This window comes from Solea senegalensis, linkage group LG12 (assembly GCF_019176455.1).
Source record: "Solea senegalensis isolate Sse05_10M linkage group LG12, IFAPA_SoseM_1, whole genome shotgun sequence".
Classification (NCBI taxonomy): Eukaryota; Metazoa; Chordata; class Actinopteri; order Pleuronectiformes; family Soleidae; genus Solea; species Solea senegalensis.
In genome coordinates, this window is record NC_058032.1 from 2,087,370 (window position 1) to 2,107,090 (window position 19,721).

Here is a 19,721-nt window from a genome sequence, read left to right on the forward strand (position 1 = left end):
TGTGTGTGTGTGTGTGTGGGGGGTTAACTGGATACAGGTTTGTGTCTGCCCTGCGATGGCCTGCCGTCTTGTCCAGCGTGTTCCCCGTCTCTCACCCTGTGTCAGCTGGGATTGACTGCAGCCCACTGTGAGCCTCATGTGGAGGATGAAGCGGTAGACGATGGATGTGGAAGAATACGTTATCTTTGACTTAACCTATCGTGGGATATCTGCGTGTCCTGTGTTGCAAAGCTCACAATAAACATTGATCGAGCACATTCTCTTTAATCCACCAGCTCGAGATCGTTTGACCAGCGATCCTTCCACTGTCATTAGCTATGTTTACATGATGATCGTTGGCGTGTGCGTTCAGTCCGAGTTGACTGTTTTGCCACATGCAGAAGAAGAAGAAGAAGAAGAAGAAGAAGAAGCTTCACTTCCACTTTAGCAGTAAACAAACATGTCTCCTCGTCTCCTCGCTGTCCACTCTCCAGAGAGACATGATCGGCTCGACCGTTTATATGAATGATGATCATTTAGAATGAAATGTTTGGTTCCCAGGACGTTCTGGGAACGTTCCCTGAAGGTTCCACCCCAAGGTTGATATGAAAAGTACAATTGGTTGTGTACACAAATATCTAATCAGCCAATCATGGGGCAGCAACTCAGTGCATGTATTGTAGACATAAGATAAGATAAGATAAACTTTATTTATCCCTCAAACGGGAAATTCACTTATCAGAGCAGCAAAAACATTTAAGACGGACAAAATTAGAGGCAAGCAAGCGATTAAAGAAAGTAAAACAGAAAAAAGGACATTATATACACTGAATGAAGGCTAGAGAAGTATTGCACGTTGCGGGTAAATAAATATAGTGATTTTTGTGACTCAGTAAGAATAAAAATACTATTCCACAGGCAGAAGGCTGAAGGTTGTGTAGTCACGGTCAAGGCCAGCAACTGAAGTGCAAACACAGAGACACGTTGTGCGTTTACCTTTTATATGGAAAATAAAAAGTTACAATCAATGTTCTCCATTAAAATGAAAGTAGTAAATTCCGTGTTTATCCTGGGGAAAAACACACGTGGTGAGACTTGATAAACAAAGGCGGAGTTTCGCGTCCATTGCTCCTCCACTTGCCCGTTTTGTTTGAAAATTATTAGTTGACTTGCCAGTTGATTTGGGGCCAAGCAAGAAATACTGCTGTCATTATGCAGAGTAACGGCTCGCTCCGTGCCACACTGGAGGCCCATTTGAAATTGATCTGAAAATGAATGCCGCACATAAAACAATAGGCAAATGTGTTTAATTACATCTGCTAATTTGTTCATCATGTCTCTGATGCGAGATGCTTCGTAGTAAACACCATTTAAAAAAGCTCCACTCGTGCAGAAAGGCTTGACTGAGCACAAAAAAACAATGCCACGCTTCATAACACCCAGTCACACCCCACAGGTGCAGGAAACGAGCACAGTTCTTCGTCTACGGCCAGTGATCAGCCCCGGTGGAGCGACGGGGGGTTAAATGCATCTAAACAGTGGATAATGAGGACGCAGTTCAGCATCGCAATGAAAATCTGTTAAACACACTGAAACCTAAAGGCCTGCGTTACCGAAACAATATTTAACAAAAGAATTAAACAGCATGCGATGAAATAACATTTTATTAATGTGCATAAAAGACTCTTTTATGCTCGAGCTACTTTGTCTCAGCGTTGGAGAAAAACAGATTAGATCTGCAAATCAGGGGGAAACGATGGCGTCTTCGCAAGTCGTTTACAAGAAAATCTGCAGTTCAGTCAGGAACACTGATCATAATTAAGCCAATCAACGCCACAAATGGAAATCCAGATAGACTTGGCATTGGACGCTTACAGGATTGGCCAAGCAACAAACTAAGCCAAAATAGGACCACCTCACACGAGAGAGCGTGAGGACTTCAGACTTCAAACAACTACCCACTCTCACTCTTATGTTGCACGTGTTTGGACTGTGTGAGGAAACCGGAGAACCCGGAGAACCCACGCGTACATGGGGAGAGAACATGCACACTCTAGGAGAAAGACCCTTGTTCTGACCGGATCGCGGGTCTTTGCTGCGAACCCTCGCTGTGTCACTCTAAATTGACTGGATTGGAACCAGCACCTCCCACGATGTGGAGGATGAAGCGGTAGAAGACGGATGGATAGACGGATGGATAGATGGATGGTAATGGTGCCAAAGCTTTGTAGTGAGGCATAAGTTAGGAAGGAGTTTCATTTAAATGGTGAAAACTGAGAAAATCTCCTGGACAGTTAGACTTGATTTTGTCTTGGTATTTAAGAAAATAATGTCGTGGCTTCACACGCCTGAAAGAGAATGATATCAGTTACATGTTTTGCAAAACGCTCACACAAAAGCAAGTTTTAAGGCCAAAGAAGACTCCCTCAGTGTGACATGGAGGTTCATGCAATTAGCCCGTGACACATGAGGATTTACAGAAGAACATTTAAGACACACAATGACAGAAATGTGTCTTTTGTGTAACTGCGAAAAGACGAAGCCCCTCACCGTTGAAAAACACTGGAGTTTTTTCAATGGATGTGTCACTGAGAAGGAGACTGTTTCTGTGTGTGTTGAATAATAAAAAGGTTTTACTCATTCATTTCCTACAGTGGTCATTTCTGACCTGAAAGTAAGTTCAATAAAAAGGCTAAAAAAACAAAAGTGAAATGAAAGTGGTGATGAAAAAAGGTCTCGATGAAAAACTCAATATTTCAGATTAGATCAAACACCGGAGGAAACGTGTGAAAATACGCTTTGGATGAAGCAATCCTGACAGATGTCAATGACCTGCTCCACGATCAAGGAGCTTCAACACGTAAGGACCATGAGGTCTCAGCCTCCAGTAGTTTAATAAGTAAAGTAAAAGGCAACCTAAGAACAATAAAAACAACAACAACAGCATTGGAATTAAAATGGTGCAATGGAGGAGCGACAGTGGAGCAGATTAATGTGGAGCTAAATAACACAGTGAGCTGTGAAACTGTCCTCAAATGCAGGACGAACTTCACCAAAGACTTGGTGTGCTTTGATTTATTTGAGCTTTTAGGCTGTTTTTGGCTTTCATTAGGATTTGGTTAGTTTTCTTCTTTGTCTTGCATTTAAGGGTGTCGTATTTTGTCCTGTTTTGTTGCCTTGTTTTCTGTTCGTCTTTCCCTCCTGCGGTGTCTTGCTTGGTGATTGCGTTGACCTGCACTGATTACATTGTCGTGGTTAACGCTCCTGCCTTTGCAGCAAGAAGACTCAGCTTTCCACATGCAGAGGCATGTGTGCATGGATTTCTCCAGGTTCTCCGACAGTCCAAACCTTCATGTGGAGTTTTTAGAGCAGTTTCTTGTTTTCACCTTATTCCTGGACGGGTTACTGGACCAAATGTTTATGGATGTAACTTATCGCAGCAGAAGCATCAGTAAACTAGTTCTTTTCCAGTGGCAAAACAGGGAAAGAGGAGAAGGAGGAGGCAGCAGCGGCGTGGCTGTGAGATCGCACTGTTCCTGCAACGCATGAGCATCCTGCAGTTTGAAAATCACCCCATGTTTGAAATGAATACCCCGGCTTGGTGATGTGGGACACTAAGACTCCTGCTTGGCTCTATCTCTGCCTTTAAATAAATAAGATTGTGTCCCGCCGACCTTATTGCTGTGTAAATACTGATGCACCTCGGAGGTTTTCAGACAGAGTAAACTTAATTCTTTACATTTATTATTCGGGGGGGGAAACACAGACACTGCTGCGGCGCATTGTACACAGTGTTAAAGTAACAGTGAAGGAGTCAGTTCAACTCTTAATATTAAACTTTTAGTTTATGAATTTAACACAATCAGAATTGGTGACACATTCACGCCGCTGTTTGAACTGTGTAGACGAAGGCAGGTATAACACTGAGATCAAATTGCGGCTCGGACCTGGCGAGGATGCACCTTGAACATAACAATACTTTTCAACCTATTTGAGCGAGGGGCCGCTTTTTTCCTCACATGAAACCATCAAGTTTAAGTACAGATCCAGGATGACGAATGGCCGCCTCGTAGCGAGCCCAAACAGCTCCTGCTGCTCGACGGTGAAAAACTAGAGCTGCCTCCCAGAAGCATTTATTTCCCTCTTCTATCACTTTCCCAACTTGGAGAAGTAACTTTTATTCCGTCTGGATTACTTTTTTTATTATTATTATTTCCTGTGCGCACATTAAATACCTAGATATATCTCAGAAAGCTCTGGACTTTATGAGTAAATCTGGGTTTAGGAGAGGTCTGACACCCCTGTGTGACTGTCTGTCATATTTCAGAGTAAAACTGCAGATTGTTTGATCTCCTTACCTGCTTTAGAAGCACCTCAATGCATAAATCTGCATATAAATAACAGCATTTTTACATCTTGACAAAAGCAGTACGGAGCGGATATTCAACACTCTTCTATGGAGACGTTTACGGCGACATTAAGTATGTAAATAAAAACAAGGGAATTAATTAGCTTTGTGAATTAGACAGAGTCGCGTTTACAGGTCATTTTTTCGAAATGTCACGGCGATCACACGAGAACACGGGGGCGCGGCTCGAGTGTCTCTTATTTGCTTATGATCCTGAATATCTGAGGGATGATTGAGGACGTGTCTCAGGTTTGAGCCGCAGCATTTCATGGCCTGTTCACATTTAGATTGTATTTGGACTTGAAATGAGCTCCACAAGAAAAGAGAAGAAGAAAAATACACCCTTTTTGAAATGTTCTCCCCTGAGATGAGAGGAAGGAAGGAAAGAATTGTATTTCTTCCACATTTTTCCCAAATTACCGTGCTATTAGCATCTCTTTTGTCTGGTGATGACAGTGACAGATTTGTGAGGTGACCTCCTGCAGGCACAGTCACACGATGACAGGAGTGAGAAAACAGATCACACGCTATACCGAGTGACAAACTCGGCGACTGGTTGAATGCGTCCACACCGTAGGTAAACAATAGATAATAATTTCTTTTCACTGTGACTATTGTAACCATGACAACAAGGGACATGCACGTATACCTTAGGGATGCTATTCCAGGACACGCTCCTATGGGGACGGTCGGAGTTGTTAATTTCTTACCTGTGATTTTACTTTTTTGGCAGTAAATGAATATGCTACCCATCTTTGTGTAGTTTTTGGAGCCTGAGAATAAGTAGAATAAGTATTTTTTCGCAAGGACTTTGGTTTATGGAGGGCTCAATTTTGCACTCGCGTGTTTCTTGCAGCCCAAAGAGATGCTTTTTAAGTTTAGAAGCAGAAGAGCAACAGCATCTACACATGTGAGAAAAGAAGACGTTGTTGATAAATTGGGATCTTGTAATCTTGTAAAGTTTTTAACTTGACCACCCCCTACTGGCCAGACTAGATGCTCAGTGGCCCTCAGGTCATTTGAGTTTAAGACCCTTGATACAGACCAGCGGTCTCAAACTTGTGGCCCTCTGATCCATTTCCTGTGGCCCTGTATGTGATGTATACTTTTTTATACGGAGATAAATTTTGCATCACAATTACAAGTCAACACTTTTATTTTGAAATTCCAGCCGCCTATTGGTCAGACTAGACACTCAATGGCCCCCAGGTCATTTAAGTTTAAGAGCCCTGCTCTAAATTGACTGTGGGTGTGAATGTGAGAGTGAATGATTGTTTGTCCTGCGATGGACTGGCCATCTGTCCAGGGTGTGACCCTCCTCCCCCCCCTCCGCGAGGATAAAAGAGGTAGTAAATGGATGGATGGATGGATGGAAATGTATCGCAATCGCAGGACAATTAGAAGCTGCACACGATGCAGTATCCATGCTGTCCGTCAGCGGGCACAGCTGCCAACACAGCTGGACGTCTGCAGAGAAACCAGCTCTCATTTCAGAGAGATGCTGCACGTGCTCTCACCCAAACATCTGTCACTGCGTCATATACAGGACGAATGGCTGGTGATTATAAAATAAGTGTGTTTGTGTCAGACTGCGTCTGGTGCCACAGCCTCCTGAACGAGGGGGCCGCGCTGATGTAGATGCGTTACATCAGAAACTGAAATCAATAAAAAAACTGACATGAATAGAAATTTAATTCTGTGTCAGTTAAGGATTAAAGTTCCGGCCTCACACAGTCGTCACGCTCCACAGGTTCTACTTCAGCAGCAACCATGTGGATTCATTGAAATTCAACATGTACCTGTGCCACAATAACTTTTTCAAAGATATATTACTGGTATTCACACAAAAAACAGCCTAATAATAGTCCTTATGTTGTGGTGTTCCACTGAGCCTGGGAACTGTTTGTTAAATGATGAAAATACACCAAAGGATATAATCTTCTTATCTAAATAACAGATTATTAATTGTTTTCCCAGGAAATGGAAATGTTTTATTTTTAATCCCAGCCAGTGTCATGGAATAATCTAAGAATATCCCAATCATGACAGCTTTCACACATAAGCCTCTAATCACCTGGGTTTTGTAGATATTTTTTTTGTTTTGTTTCCCAAGAAAAACCCTGTGGCACACGGTTGGTAACGTGTTTATCGCTCCAGCTGCTGGAACAGTCTGGAATAAACAGAAGGACGGGGCAGTTTTCACAAGCAGAGGCAGCATCGCAGCAGCTGAGTCCGTCGTATACAAGCGGGAGGAAATTTCAGCCTCATCAACAAAAACGTCAGAGGAGAACGACGCCTAGAAAATTTAATAGACAAGTGATCCCTGGCAGTGCGGCATTAAAACTCTACAGTGGTGATTATGTCGCTGCCAAGTTGTTGCCAAAAAACAAAGGAGGCGGTGTCTGTGTTTATGCTTTACAGCACAGCAGTAAAACCCAGTGATAAAGCACCAAACTAGAAAGTAGCAAAACAATATCTGTCACTGCTAAAGGTGACCTTTACACGCATCTATTTCTTTCTTTCTTTTTTCTTGCATCAAAGATAATTCATGACCTTAGAAATGGTTTGACAACAGCAGCTCTAAGTCATTGTCACGACTGGCCTTTTCTGGGGCTTTTTCAACATATTCAACGTTCCTCATCCATGAGGGGAAAAAAAGTCATTATGGTGAATTATGATATTAAAAATATTGGTGTTTTTCCACTACACAGTTCTAGCACGACTCGGCTCTACTTGGTTTTTGGCACCTGCGCTGGTGAGCTTCCAAGTGAGCTGAGCCGATACTAAAATGTGACGTGGACAGACTGTCGGCCACTGATTGGTCAGAGAGTGTCGTCACTGGAAGAATCAAACGGAACAATGCCGAATGAACTGTAGATCAGTTGAAAACACCTGAAAATCCCTGAAAACATGCGTAAATCTCTTCAATATTGAACAGAGGAGTTGAGTTGTTTTTTGTTTCTCTCACGTTTCATGTTTCCTGTTTTATTTTGAAACTTACCTCTCCTCTCGTTTCAGATTGCTTCACTTCCTGTGCCCCTGTGTGTTGATTGTCTGCCCCGCCCTCGTTAGATTCACCTGTGTCTCGTTGCCTCCGCCCACCTCATGTGTATATAAGCTGTGATCTGTTTACTATCGCCTGGTTACTGACTTCTGCCTTTGCCTTGCCCCTTTTTTGGATTTGTTTGTACTGAATCTGCCTTTAGAGACAAGTGAAGTGATTTTGTTTGTGCTAGAACTGTCGAGCAGAAAAAAAGTGCCTTAAATGATGCAGGTGAAAGCTCCTGCTGTAAGTGAACTTTGAGTTTTGATTGTATATTGAAAGAGAAATAAAAGGTACATTTATGGAGGCAAGTTGCATGTTGCAGCTTAATATCGCGCACTCTTCTTCTCCATTTGTCCTCCAGTTAACGTTAAATCTCAAAATACGATACATTTGTCTATTTTGGGCTGCTGTAAACACATGATGTGTAATTATTGTATCTTACATGTCTCACAACTACAGTGTTTTTGTAACATTAATTGATGATAAAGCCTTTTTTTAGCATGTGACTTTGTCCTCGTCTTAATAATTAAATGTTAAACAATGAAAATGCTATGTTTACACTAACGTTCGCCCCACACAGACTGAATCACTGAAAGTTGGGCTGTGAGTGATTTATTTTGTTGACATGCTGGCATTTGTTCTGGAAATTAACATGATCACATTTATCTTAATTTGCATCTCCATTAATGAATGAGCCGGGCACAGAGCTGTTATCAGCGCTGTAATCAGCAGCTTTGATTCACACGCTCTGGAAAGGGAGGGTTCTTTTTTGGCATCGACGCTGCGAGTGAGCCGGGGAAATGTTTTATGCCTTCATTCTTAAAAGGTGAATAAAAAATTAGATCCTGTAAAAGATTCACAGCCAGTACATGGCTCAATTTACATTTTTCCCCCCCGGTTTATAGCCTATATATTGTAGCTGCTTCAGTTTATAGCAGCGTGTTATGAGGCCCGTGTTTGGAAATGTTAAATGTGTAAAATAAAAAAATGTTATTAAACAAGTCCACATCTGGAGTCAAATATCAGATTATTGATTTTTCGTACCCTTTGTACTTCTACAATAGATAGTGGTGGGTTTCCCCGGCGGGGGGAACTCAGCAGTGTTTTCAGAGAGGTGGTTGTGGGTTGGGAGGTTGCTGCCCCTTCAAACGCTGTATTTCTCTGAGCTAGATACAACCTCACTTTCACCAGCCAACTCCTCTAACCTCGAGGCAAGTGCTGCCCCTTTTCATGAACCCACTTTCCATTTATTAACTGACTCGCTGACTGCAAGTTCTTGCAGAAGGAAATACAGCGCAGTACGGCCCGCTTTGAGTCGTAAGAGTTTGCTACTCTGGGAGAAAATAAAAACCTGTAATGAAGGGCCTTTTTTTCCTCCACCCGATGCAATCGGCTCGCAGCGTGTTCCCTTTCAAACCTGAAGCGTTTCATTTCTATGCACGCCATCGGAGAGGCAGCTGATGTTTCCTTTATGCACCGAAATAGTAACAGTGTCGTCGTATAGGACATAAGGACTTGAAACGTGAAAATTACTCACACAGTACAGGCACCGTGCAGGGGCTTAACATGAATTGCCTACTATATGTATGACATTCAGATTGAACCCTTTTTTTGTGGAGAACTGTTCCATTTTAAAGATTCATATGGCATTTTACAACATTTGCACAGGGGAGAATAAGGGCTGGGGGGTGGCGGGTTGTCACCTGTAGTTTTGGACGTGCTTTGAACTCGACGAGTCTGTTATCGCGACACGTGTGCATGCAAATGCCACGATAACTCCGCCCAAATAAGTCGTGCTGCGGCAGGGAGGCAGCAAACGTGCAGCAGATGCTCCAGTGTTCTTCAGATTATCTCGGGGAGGTAGCTGCACTACTCCAACCAAATTGATCTGTACACAGGAATACTGCTGAGCGTGCTTAAAGAGTTCTGCCCACAGGGGGTCAGGGATGTGTCAGCCGAAGCGTATTGTTGTGAAGTAGGTGGAGAGAGAGGTAGGGAGAGAGAGAGAGAGAGAGAGAGTGAGAGGGGTAGGAAGGGCAGTTTATTTGCTGATTTATAGTTCCCCTCCAGTGCCCTAATGGAAAATTTTGAATAATTTCTAACATGCCTCGGCCGAGAATCATAGGTTTACACAGCAGAATTCAGAGCAGCGTGAGCTGAACCGGGCTCTGCAGTCCAATGTGCAAGTGCCTTTAATTTTCTGAGCCCAGGAAGAAAGTCATTTTCCCTGTATTGACCTGGCAGGGTGAGTGTGAGAAGGTGACAAAGGTCACACAGTCTGAAGTTCACTATAGACTTCTATAAAACAAATCAAAAGAGTAAAAAACATTAAATCATCATACGTGGCACTAATCCATTTAGTAAGAGTGGGCGGAGAAATTGACATATGAGTGGCATATTGTGATATTTTGTGTCACGATATTAGAGACACCAAGTATCGTAACTTTTTGTAGCATAAAAACGTAGTATTGAATAAAAATATTCAGAGCAGCAATCAACAAACTCTGAGTATTCAAGAGGAAAATCTGAAAATATTGTATAAAAGTGACAATAGGGAGTAGACAAACCTTGCAGAATATTAATGTGTTATCCACCCTATAAAGAGAGAAATAGTCCCTTGCTTTCTTGAAATTGATGCGTTTTTCCACGCCTGTGATTTTTGGATATATTTGTGTGAAGAAGCAGCCGAACAGTCGTACCTAATAAAGTGGCTGGTCTATAAATCTACATATGCCAATAAAACCATCTTCAATGTAACACACTGGACTTTAAAATAATCCCTGCTTTACTTATACTGACTAAACCTTTTACAGTGTACTCTAGAATGCACTGAAGTAAAGATTTATCTGAAAATAGCAGCTTTTACTCCATTGTCATTTCACCTTCTGACCAGCGGGGGCAGTAGTGGGCTTTGCGTGGGGAAATCTCAACGCCATTTTGTCTACTTCCGGTTACTTCCGCTCTGTGATTGAAAATCACCTGCAGCTGGTCTTACTTGGATGTTTCCGTGCCTCCGTGTTTACTGCTTTACTCTGCAGATAGACATGAGTTTGTTCGTGTCCTCCTTTTCAAAAATAATTAATTACTTATTATTTATTTAAGAAAAAAAAATCGTCCAAATATGAGCTTTATTATCACCACTAACCGGCAGAAACGTCTGCTTCTCACGGATATATGCAAACATGGTCACAGTGGTGAACGTCACCAGGTGAGTTCCCTACAGACACATATTATGTGAATTAAGTAGACATTCAACAACGTTCATTGTATAAATATATAAATAAATGTTTTAGTCTGGTTAACTTAGAGTTAAATCCACCTTAGAGTAACAAATTAATTGTTTTAAGCCAAACATGCAGATTTATGAGCAAATTAAATCTTTGGGGAATGTTACCCTTTTGTTGTTATTGCTTAAATTATACCAAATTACATTATTATATTAAATTAATTAAGTTTTTTCAAACATATCTTAAAAGTCTCCTGTTGCCATTTTATGCAAACGCCTTAAATAAATTACTTTTCATTGTTTTATATTGACTTCAAGTAAAATATACGAACAATTGATTATTTTGCTTACCCAGGTCTTGTTTATGGGTATTTTATACATTATTGGTGCTGGGAAGAACTTGCACAAGTGTGGTAAATAAGGTGAATGCTTATTTTCGGTAATGTGTTTGATATTTTGAGCTGCATGAGAGTTTGTTGTGTTTTAATTTAGTCCACTGACAATGATGAGAACAGCTCTTCCGTCAGCACAGCTGGGTGAGACGTAGAAGCTTTGGGCTCAGTTTTGCAGCATTTCTGATTGTGCTGTAGTGTTCCCTGATGTAAATCTCCACTGGCTGACTTTGAAGCCCCGTGACTGCAGAAAAAACCCCATGCAAGCTCAGCAGAGCAGATAAATAACAGTGAGCAAATGAAAAAAGTGGGTATTTTCCCCCTATTTGCACTCTCCCTTTGCATTTTCCACTCATAATGAAAACAGAACATATCTGCCAAAGTGCTGAAAAGTTGCTGCCAAGGGAGGAGAAAAGCCTCAAGTGTCATTTCACATGACAGATTTCAAACAGTCTGGAGAAAATATTATGTAGGGAATAGTGTTGTTGGAAATTGTCGACCCTGCAGGACAGAACCGAACAAAACTTTGATTTTTAAATTACCATCACCCTTTGTGCTGTTTGCATTGCACCTGTCATCACTTTATTCTCTGCCTGCATAAAAAAATTGTGGCAGGAGTGCGGTCTTGTTTATGTGTTTATTAATCTGAGTGCAAAGCTCTTGAGAGATTTGATGACAAACAAAAATTAAAATCCCACATTTGTGAGAAGCCTCTACTGTAGATAAATGAGTGTAATTGTCATAAAGATCAAGTGTCTTTGTCAACACAGCACTGTGACCTTCGAGAAGTCTTGAGTCTCAAATTGGGAAGTTGTAAGTGGTTGTTTGGCAGCAGTTGACTGAGCAACTGTGTGTGTTTTCCAGCAGTGTCTCATTCTCCTTCATAGATGTTTACCCCACTCACACCTGGGAGCTGAATAGTGTGCAGCCACAGCACTGTATTGGAAACTTTCAATGCTGTGAAATAAAATAGAAAGAAATTTGAACTCTGTTAGACATAAAATGTGTCATATTTAGGTCCAGTTTCAGTTCAATTTCTGATTCGATTTAATATCGATTCATTTAGAGATATCTCACTTCCATACTTCCATATTGTTTCATTATCGAAAAGATTTTCACAGAACTAATGCTGCAAAAAAGTAATTAACATCATGCATTTATTTCTTTATTTATCATGACCATACAGTGCAACTCTAAAATAGTAATGAGTCATCATTCAAACTCATTCAAGTTCAAATTACAGCCTAGTATTGTATCAGATAGTTTGACGTAGCTTCTAGGTTGTCCAGCAGAGGGCACTGTGAGTGCGGCTGGGCGTGTATCGATGCTTATTAGAGGAATATGGCAGCGATGTTGTGTTGTTTCGCGGTGATGATGGAGAACACAAACTAAACTAAACTATTCTCTTCGGGTAAGCACTAACGACACCGACTGGGGTGAAAGACTTTGAATAAATATGTCATTGCGATTATTTTTGACTGATTTTTGCGATGGCAAAATGATTTGCGGTTTGAGAGGAAATAGTAATTTTGACATCATTATTCTCATTTTAATTTGAATAACAGATTTAAAATGATTACTGTGTGATGTTTGTGCAGATCTGTGAGGAAACAAATATGTTTTCTTCAGTCTGTAGAATATGATGTGTACAGGGGAGAGGACAATATTTTTGTATCTAAAATTCAAATGCGACACATAATTTAAACACATAAAAGAAATATTGCGACAATTGCAGTAGGCCGTATTGTGATTATGATAAAATTTCAATGACTAGCCAACGCATCTGAACAGCAGTGTGTGGAAGTGTTTGTCTGTGGTCACGCAAGAGTATTGCGGTCACATGAGACGGGAAATGGCATATGTCGAAAAGATCAATCCAAGGGTTTTATGAATCAATATCAGATCTTTCAAATGAAGATTGATATGAATTGTAAAATCAATTTACTCTATCCAGCCTTAAGTTATTTATTTTATTAATCCATTCATTTGGCTGCAGCCTCTAAATCACCAAAGCTGCTTCTACTCTGGAACCAATGCGACAGTTCTGATGATGCTTTTTTTTTTCCCCAGGTTGAATTTATGAGGCCTTACATTAGCATTCATATGTACATGGCAAACATAACACATCGACAGATGAACTAAGAGCTGGGTAGTTCTTTCGCAGCATGTGGCAGTACGACTTCTTTTAGATGTTATGACTGGTTGCTCTTGTTTTGGATCACGATACAAAAGACTTGTTGCCTTTGTGGTGGCAAGTGTTGTCAGCATTGGCTCATGCACAGCTTATTTCACTCTGCTGTTGTTTCTGAGACCTGTGTGTGTGTGTGTGTGTAAAATGGTGCTGCAGCATGAGAGAGATGTGTCCAGACTCTTTTAACATAAATATAGCAGTAATAATGGGAAATCTATATTCATTTTTCCAGAAGCCACAGAGAGCAGAATGTCGGAGCTTATTGACACGACTATCTTAAGAATTTTGCCCTGTGGCCCGTTTAATATTAGGTTTCTGTGCCCATTGCTATTCTTATTATTATAAAGGGAAGAGAAGAATTATCCATGATTTCTTTTTTATATCTACACATGTCAGGGTAATTGCACAGTTTTTTCTGTGTGAGAAATTAAATTAATTAAAAGTTTTCTTAAGAAATAGTAGCAAGCAGTGTTGGTTGTGGCTCGTGTTGCCAGTAAGTAGTGTTCTTGTTCTTGTGGGTTGAAATTGAATATTTTCTTCTTCCTTCATTTTGACGTATTAGGATTATCTTAAGAAATTGACACGTGGCACTGTCAAAAACCCATCTTTTAAAGGATCAAGTTCAAGGTCACTTCAGAAGAAACATTCCAGCGTGGCAGTGTTCAGAATGGAAGTAAAATCACCACGAGACAAAGACACAATGATATGTGTCTTTGCAGCAATCAGCAAAAAAAACCAAAAATGTACAAATGGAAGACTCCTCTGCTCACTCCCTTTTGTCCCCAAGCAAATCAAGAAACGTTGCATACAAAAAAGAACGTGGTTCTTGGTTTGTTTTTCGATAATTCAAATGGCAAAATGCATGGTCTGGTCCGGCTAGTTTGCATGATTATGCTGCTGTAGAATCATGCCATTGCAAAAAGTTACAAAACCAAATGATTTCTATTTTAAAGCACTTGTGTATTCAGTTTCTGCCCAAACTGTAACACTCTTTTCTGACTTCTCTAGCTGTTCTCCCATAAATGCACCCGTTTGTAGCTTTGTTCTGTATATTTATCAGGAAATTCAAACACTGTTGTCTCATCCCTCTGTATATGCAAGGGAAGTCTGACTGTAAATAATTGCGTTACAGTACAACGGGTCGCTTGACAGGCTTCAAAATTGGCAGGTGACTTACTCGGGGCACTAATGTGTGCAGTGCCAACTTGTTTGGCTAAGAAAAGGAAGTGAAATTGGTCGAAATCCAACCGTTCCGCCACCTCTCATGCAGTGCAGAACTTTTGTTGTGTAATGGTAACCGTGACCATTCAAAGAAACCCAAAAAATACACAAAAATAGACACACATTGAAAGGGTACTAAACTATATATATATATTTTTTTACAGCCCTGTCCATCTAAATGATAGACAGGAAAATCTGAACGCAACCTCTGCTCAGAATTTCCCGATGGACCATCAGCCGCATTCTAATTTTTCTTATTGCTCAAGGGCTTTGTTTAATTATATTTGAGACCTGCTCAGTGTAATTAGAACGCTGTATATTGAAGAGTTATCAGCAATAAGTCAGAATTGGCCTAAGCAGACTTAATGTATAATAGCCATGTGGGGGAGGGATATTCCTGGAGGCTGTTTTGGGGGAAAATCGTGCATAATAATATCAGGAAAATGAACGGCAGTTTTAATTATGCATTCCTATTTTCCAGAGTTATGACTCGCGAAACACGCGTGACAGCTGATAGTAAATTACAAATTACTGGCTAATGCCTTGCTGTGCGAGACACATGGTATCTTTAACAGATGCTGTGTTGTATGGACGTCTGTTGTTATGCTTGTTCCGTGCATTGAATGACAAAAATCTGCTGCATGAGACTGATGGGGCGAGTTGGCAAGAGTGGTGGCGGTGGCGGCTATGAGCTTGTCAAAACATGATGCATTGTGTACATAGTGGGAAATGGGGAGTCTTCATTTGAAAGTCAATGCTGAAGCTTAGACGTGATCCGGGGGACTTAAAAACCTAGAGCTAGAGTTATGATGGCACTCCCTCGGGGGTCCAAGGAAAACTTCTGGACCGTCTCTGCTTCTGGACTGTTTATTACTGTCTGCTGTGCTTCCAGGGCAAATAAATAAGACGTGAGACTTACAGTGCTGATACACACTCTTACACACACACACACAGACTTGTGCATGCTTAGACATGTTTAGCAGGAGATGATTTAAGTTGGGGTCCTCTCTCTAACATTGAAATGCATTCAGTGGCCCATTAATTGCTAACTTGTAGCTAAAACAAATTCAGTCCCACACAGCAGACCTGTAGTAAATCCTGATGGTGATTTTAATGTTCAGCTCTTGTCGCTTAGGTGTAGCGCTGCATCTAATGATCGTTATTATTATTATTTCTTTTCCATTATTGATTTATTTACTAAGTCATTTCTCAGCATTTGGGCTACAACGTGTTAGAAGAGAAAAAGTGAGAAAGGTTTCCAGAGTCTGTCTTCAGAGGTCACAACCCTCTGCTCTGCTATCTGTGGTTATTTGGGATAAAAACAGTTCATACAGCTCTACTTCAGTGACCAATTTAAAACAAAATTGTTACAGATACATTTTCTGTAGTGTAGTTGTACACAAGGTTTCTGTGTTAACTGGCATTTATTCCAACAATACGCCTTAAGATCATTGTCTTAAAAGGAATTAGCAACATCAGAAACAACTCAGCTCAGCACCACAGACCAAGCAAACATTGCTTCCATCTCATTGTGCAGCACATAGCCAAGCGGAAAGAGAACCTGGCTTGTGACCGAAGGGTTGTCGGTTTCGAGTCCCCCCCAAGGTACCCAATCCCCCTTGCTCATTGTTTAGGAACTTGTCGCTTTGTTCACAACTGTAAAATTGTTCCCGTCCACTAGGTAGCAAGTTCGATTTCACACCTGCAGAGTTGTCCCAGTCCGGTAGTTGGCAGGTTCACAGACCTGTGGGGTTCTTCCAGTCCTTAAAGTGACAGATTCCGTTCCATAACCGTGGCCAAAGTTCCAATAAAAAGCTCCCTAACCCCCTTTCATTTCTTGAATTGCCCTCTGGAGACAAATTCATTCAAATTTTTGGAAATTGAAATTGGAGATTGCCATTGTGCCAGTTGAGCAGTGGTGCACATGAGGAAAAGAAACGGACTGAATGACGGGACAATTACCTTACCAACAGTCACAAAAAAAGAACAGCTTTTTTGAGGAAAAGATGCTTGCGTTACAGCGTAGCTGGCAGTTCAGAAACTCGCAGTTTGATGTTTGGTAATTTATTTGTCAGTCGAAGTAGAACTGGAAAATAATTGCAGCTGTGACTTATTATAATGAGTCAAACGTCTGTGAGAAGCTGTGTCGTGTGACATGGTTAAACTTCTTAAAAACGGTGCATATGTCTCTGTCTCTGACACAGCATCCTCTCAAAAGTTAGTCCATTAATAACCCATTTAACACTAGGGCGCTGCAGAGAAGTTGATTGATTGTGCCAGCAGATATGGTAATCCAGCAAGTGCGACTCAAACACTGTGCAGCAGAGAAGTGGAGCAACAGCAGCTGCGGGCAGGTTTCCTACCTGAAACTGGAGAGTTTACAAATGCACAGAATATGAATATGATCACACTCTGAGGCAGCGAATAAGCCTGTTAGTGTCTCACGGCACAAAATAACTGTGTATGTGTGTGTGTGCAGGATATTATTAACTGTGTTTTTACAATGACTTTGTCAGAAACTGCTCACTGGATTATAAACCGGCTATTAATACCCTCCATATTGCAATGTCAGGGACTGACATAGTAAAATGTTTCATCTAATGACTTTGTTATGAAGGAAAAATGTTAAAGACCTAGTTTACATGCAGCAACCGTCTTAATTGCCTTCACATTTCAGTTTAATTTCCTTTGCCTCTACTTTTCTGTTTGAAGTTTCCACTTTATGTTTCTATGAATTCAACTGTGAGAAGTGGATACATTGGTAGTTGGGCTAGTGAGTAATCCAGCTATTTAAGGTGACTCTAGAGGCTTTTCCACCGCTGAAACTAGCACCAGTAACTCTGGACTTTACCAAGAGCTGGGGGGGGTGTTGTGACTGTACAGGAACCCTCTAGGTGGACCTTGAAGAGCTGTATAGACCTGGTTTTGCTCCAGCGTTTTATTTCAGAAGATCAATCTCCACAACAGCTCGTAAAATCTCCTCCCATTTAAGGTCCAGCAGCTCAGGTGTTTTTAAATCCGCTTTGTTACTGGAGCTCGTCTCTTTACTGCAGCATGGCTTGAATCTCTTTCATGTTTTACTGCTGTTGTCGTTTTGTTACGTGTTGCTGTAAAATACCTCGACTGTGGCGGCCTTACATTTTATTTAGTACCATCGCAGTTTAATAATGAAGTGGTTACATTTGGATATTAATTAATGTGATGTCTGTTCAGGCTCTGCTGTTTCACCACTCAGCTGATGAACACGCCGACGATGTTGGTGCCTTCCTCTATCTTCTATTTCTTTTATACCTCCACAATTCAACCTTTATTTATACTGATAATCTCATTGAGACCCAGAGTCTCATTCACCAAAAGAGACCTGTTCAACAATGCATAAAGTATCAAGTAGAAGCAGATAAACACACTAAGAACAGGAACAGGTTTCCAAAGAGTCTCTGCCTAGTGCTCTTAAAATACTTTTTTTAAATCCTCTAGTGGCTTAAAGATGGACAGCTTTAGTTCATGCTGTTGTGTATTCCAGTTTGAGGGAGCGGAAAAGGCCGCCATTTTACTCTCTAGCTCAGGATGTACTGAGGGAACAATGAAGGCAATGAGCACAGCCTATGACTGCACGGTTTGCATAACATGTAGGAGGATAAAATATTTGGCAGCAAACCAGGTATGGATTTGTAAATGAAGTTGTACCAATGCATACGGTTAATGATGACCAGTTAACGAGAGAGCACAGGGTGTAATGATGAGTGAGGGGTTTACAGCCTGTTGTAAATCTTAATGCCCCATGATGGATACCATCCCTTTATTTATCACTGTTACTGTGATGTAGCTGGCAGGTGAACATCACCCGCCACTCTGACAGCTATGGAAGAAAAGAATCGATAGATATAAAGGTCACGCATTCATAATTTATGGAAGAATAAATGAGTGAATTATGTGGTGAACAATGGTGACGTTGTTGGTCGTCTTTTATGGGGGGAATAACTTGTTGTGGCTGTGGGTTGTTCACATTAATATGCCTCATCTTCCCTGGTCTTTCACAGCTGTGGAAACTTTTTCGGTCCTTGGGAAAAAAACCCCCAAAAAACTGGAACTTTGCAGTGGAAACACGGCTCCTGCCAAGGTTGTCTCAGAGTTTGACAAAGAATATTGATTTATAAATGTCTGTGTCTGTAAAGGTTGAGCAAAAAAAAGTTCCAAAATTGGCAAACAAGTTGTAGCCAGTGCCTAATTATATGTATCCAGCTGTTGATATTTCTTTTTCTAATTGGATGTACTAGATATACCTCCTTCTGGATGAGTAACATTCAGTGCACAGACCAGGCTCTTCACACCTGTTCACGAAAGATGCTTTTAAAAGTAAAGGGATGGGATTTCAAAGCAGGAAATATTCAGTGACGCTCCAGGTGTCGAGCAGCGCAGGAAGGCAATAAAATTCCCATAAAGTCACGGAAATAAAGTTTCAGTGTTCCCTGTTTGTCCAGCACATCACAGTGTTACACAGACATGCTGGCACAACCTACTGACCTCCGGTGACGGGCAAGTGGGCCCGTAGAAGTGCCACAACAGTGCTATTGTTGTCTGACTCAGTGTCACTCTGTCAGAACAAAGAGGCGGGGTCACCGTGCTGCTGTCAGTCATCTCGCTCCACTGAAGGGTGATAAGAAAGCAACTGGTGGATGGAGATGATGTTGGAAGTACAGCTCGGTGTTTGCCTGTGAAAATGTAACAAGTCAAACTGAGTCAAATGTATTTATACAGCAGCTTGTAACAACGGGAAGATTTGTTGTGTGCTGTACACAGAACCAAGGGCATGGATGCATGGAGAGGGTGGATAAAAATAAGAAGGAGCAATTGCATTGCAGATAAGAGTGTGCGTGCAACACATAATGTACCTCCTGCATTCGCTGTATCTTGACTTTCGTCAGGGTTTCTGGGACATGCACATTTTCATAGGGAATCTCCCTCCACAAAAAATGGTTTTGTTTAATTCATGTCACGCAAAGGTCAAACTCGTTTTTACAAAGCGTGATGAATAATTGAAAATGCACTTATGTTGGAGAAGTGAATTCTCCTCATTCCCTTAGATAAATTTGTTTGGGCTGCATCGCTGCGAGGGTGTAGGGGAACAGTCTCAGACGCAATCTCTCTGCTGCTTCAGATGCCTGACTCAGACATTTCTCCTAATTGCCTTAACATATTGGCTTTTTGTTTTCTTTATTTTGACTTTCTCTTGTCTCTTTCTCCTTAATTGATCCAAA

At 41.1% G+C, this 19,721-nt stretch overlaps 1 protein-coding gene across 4 annotated transcripts in view; it reads left to right on the top strand.

The window, feature by feature from the left end:
* fstl5 (follistatin-like 5) overlaps window positions 1–19,721 on the top strand; it is a 168,471-nt gene that overhangs the window by 16,125 nt on the left and 132,625 nt on the right. The gene's annotated exons all lie outside the window — the stretch shown is intronic.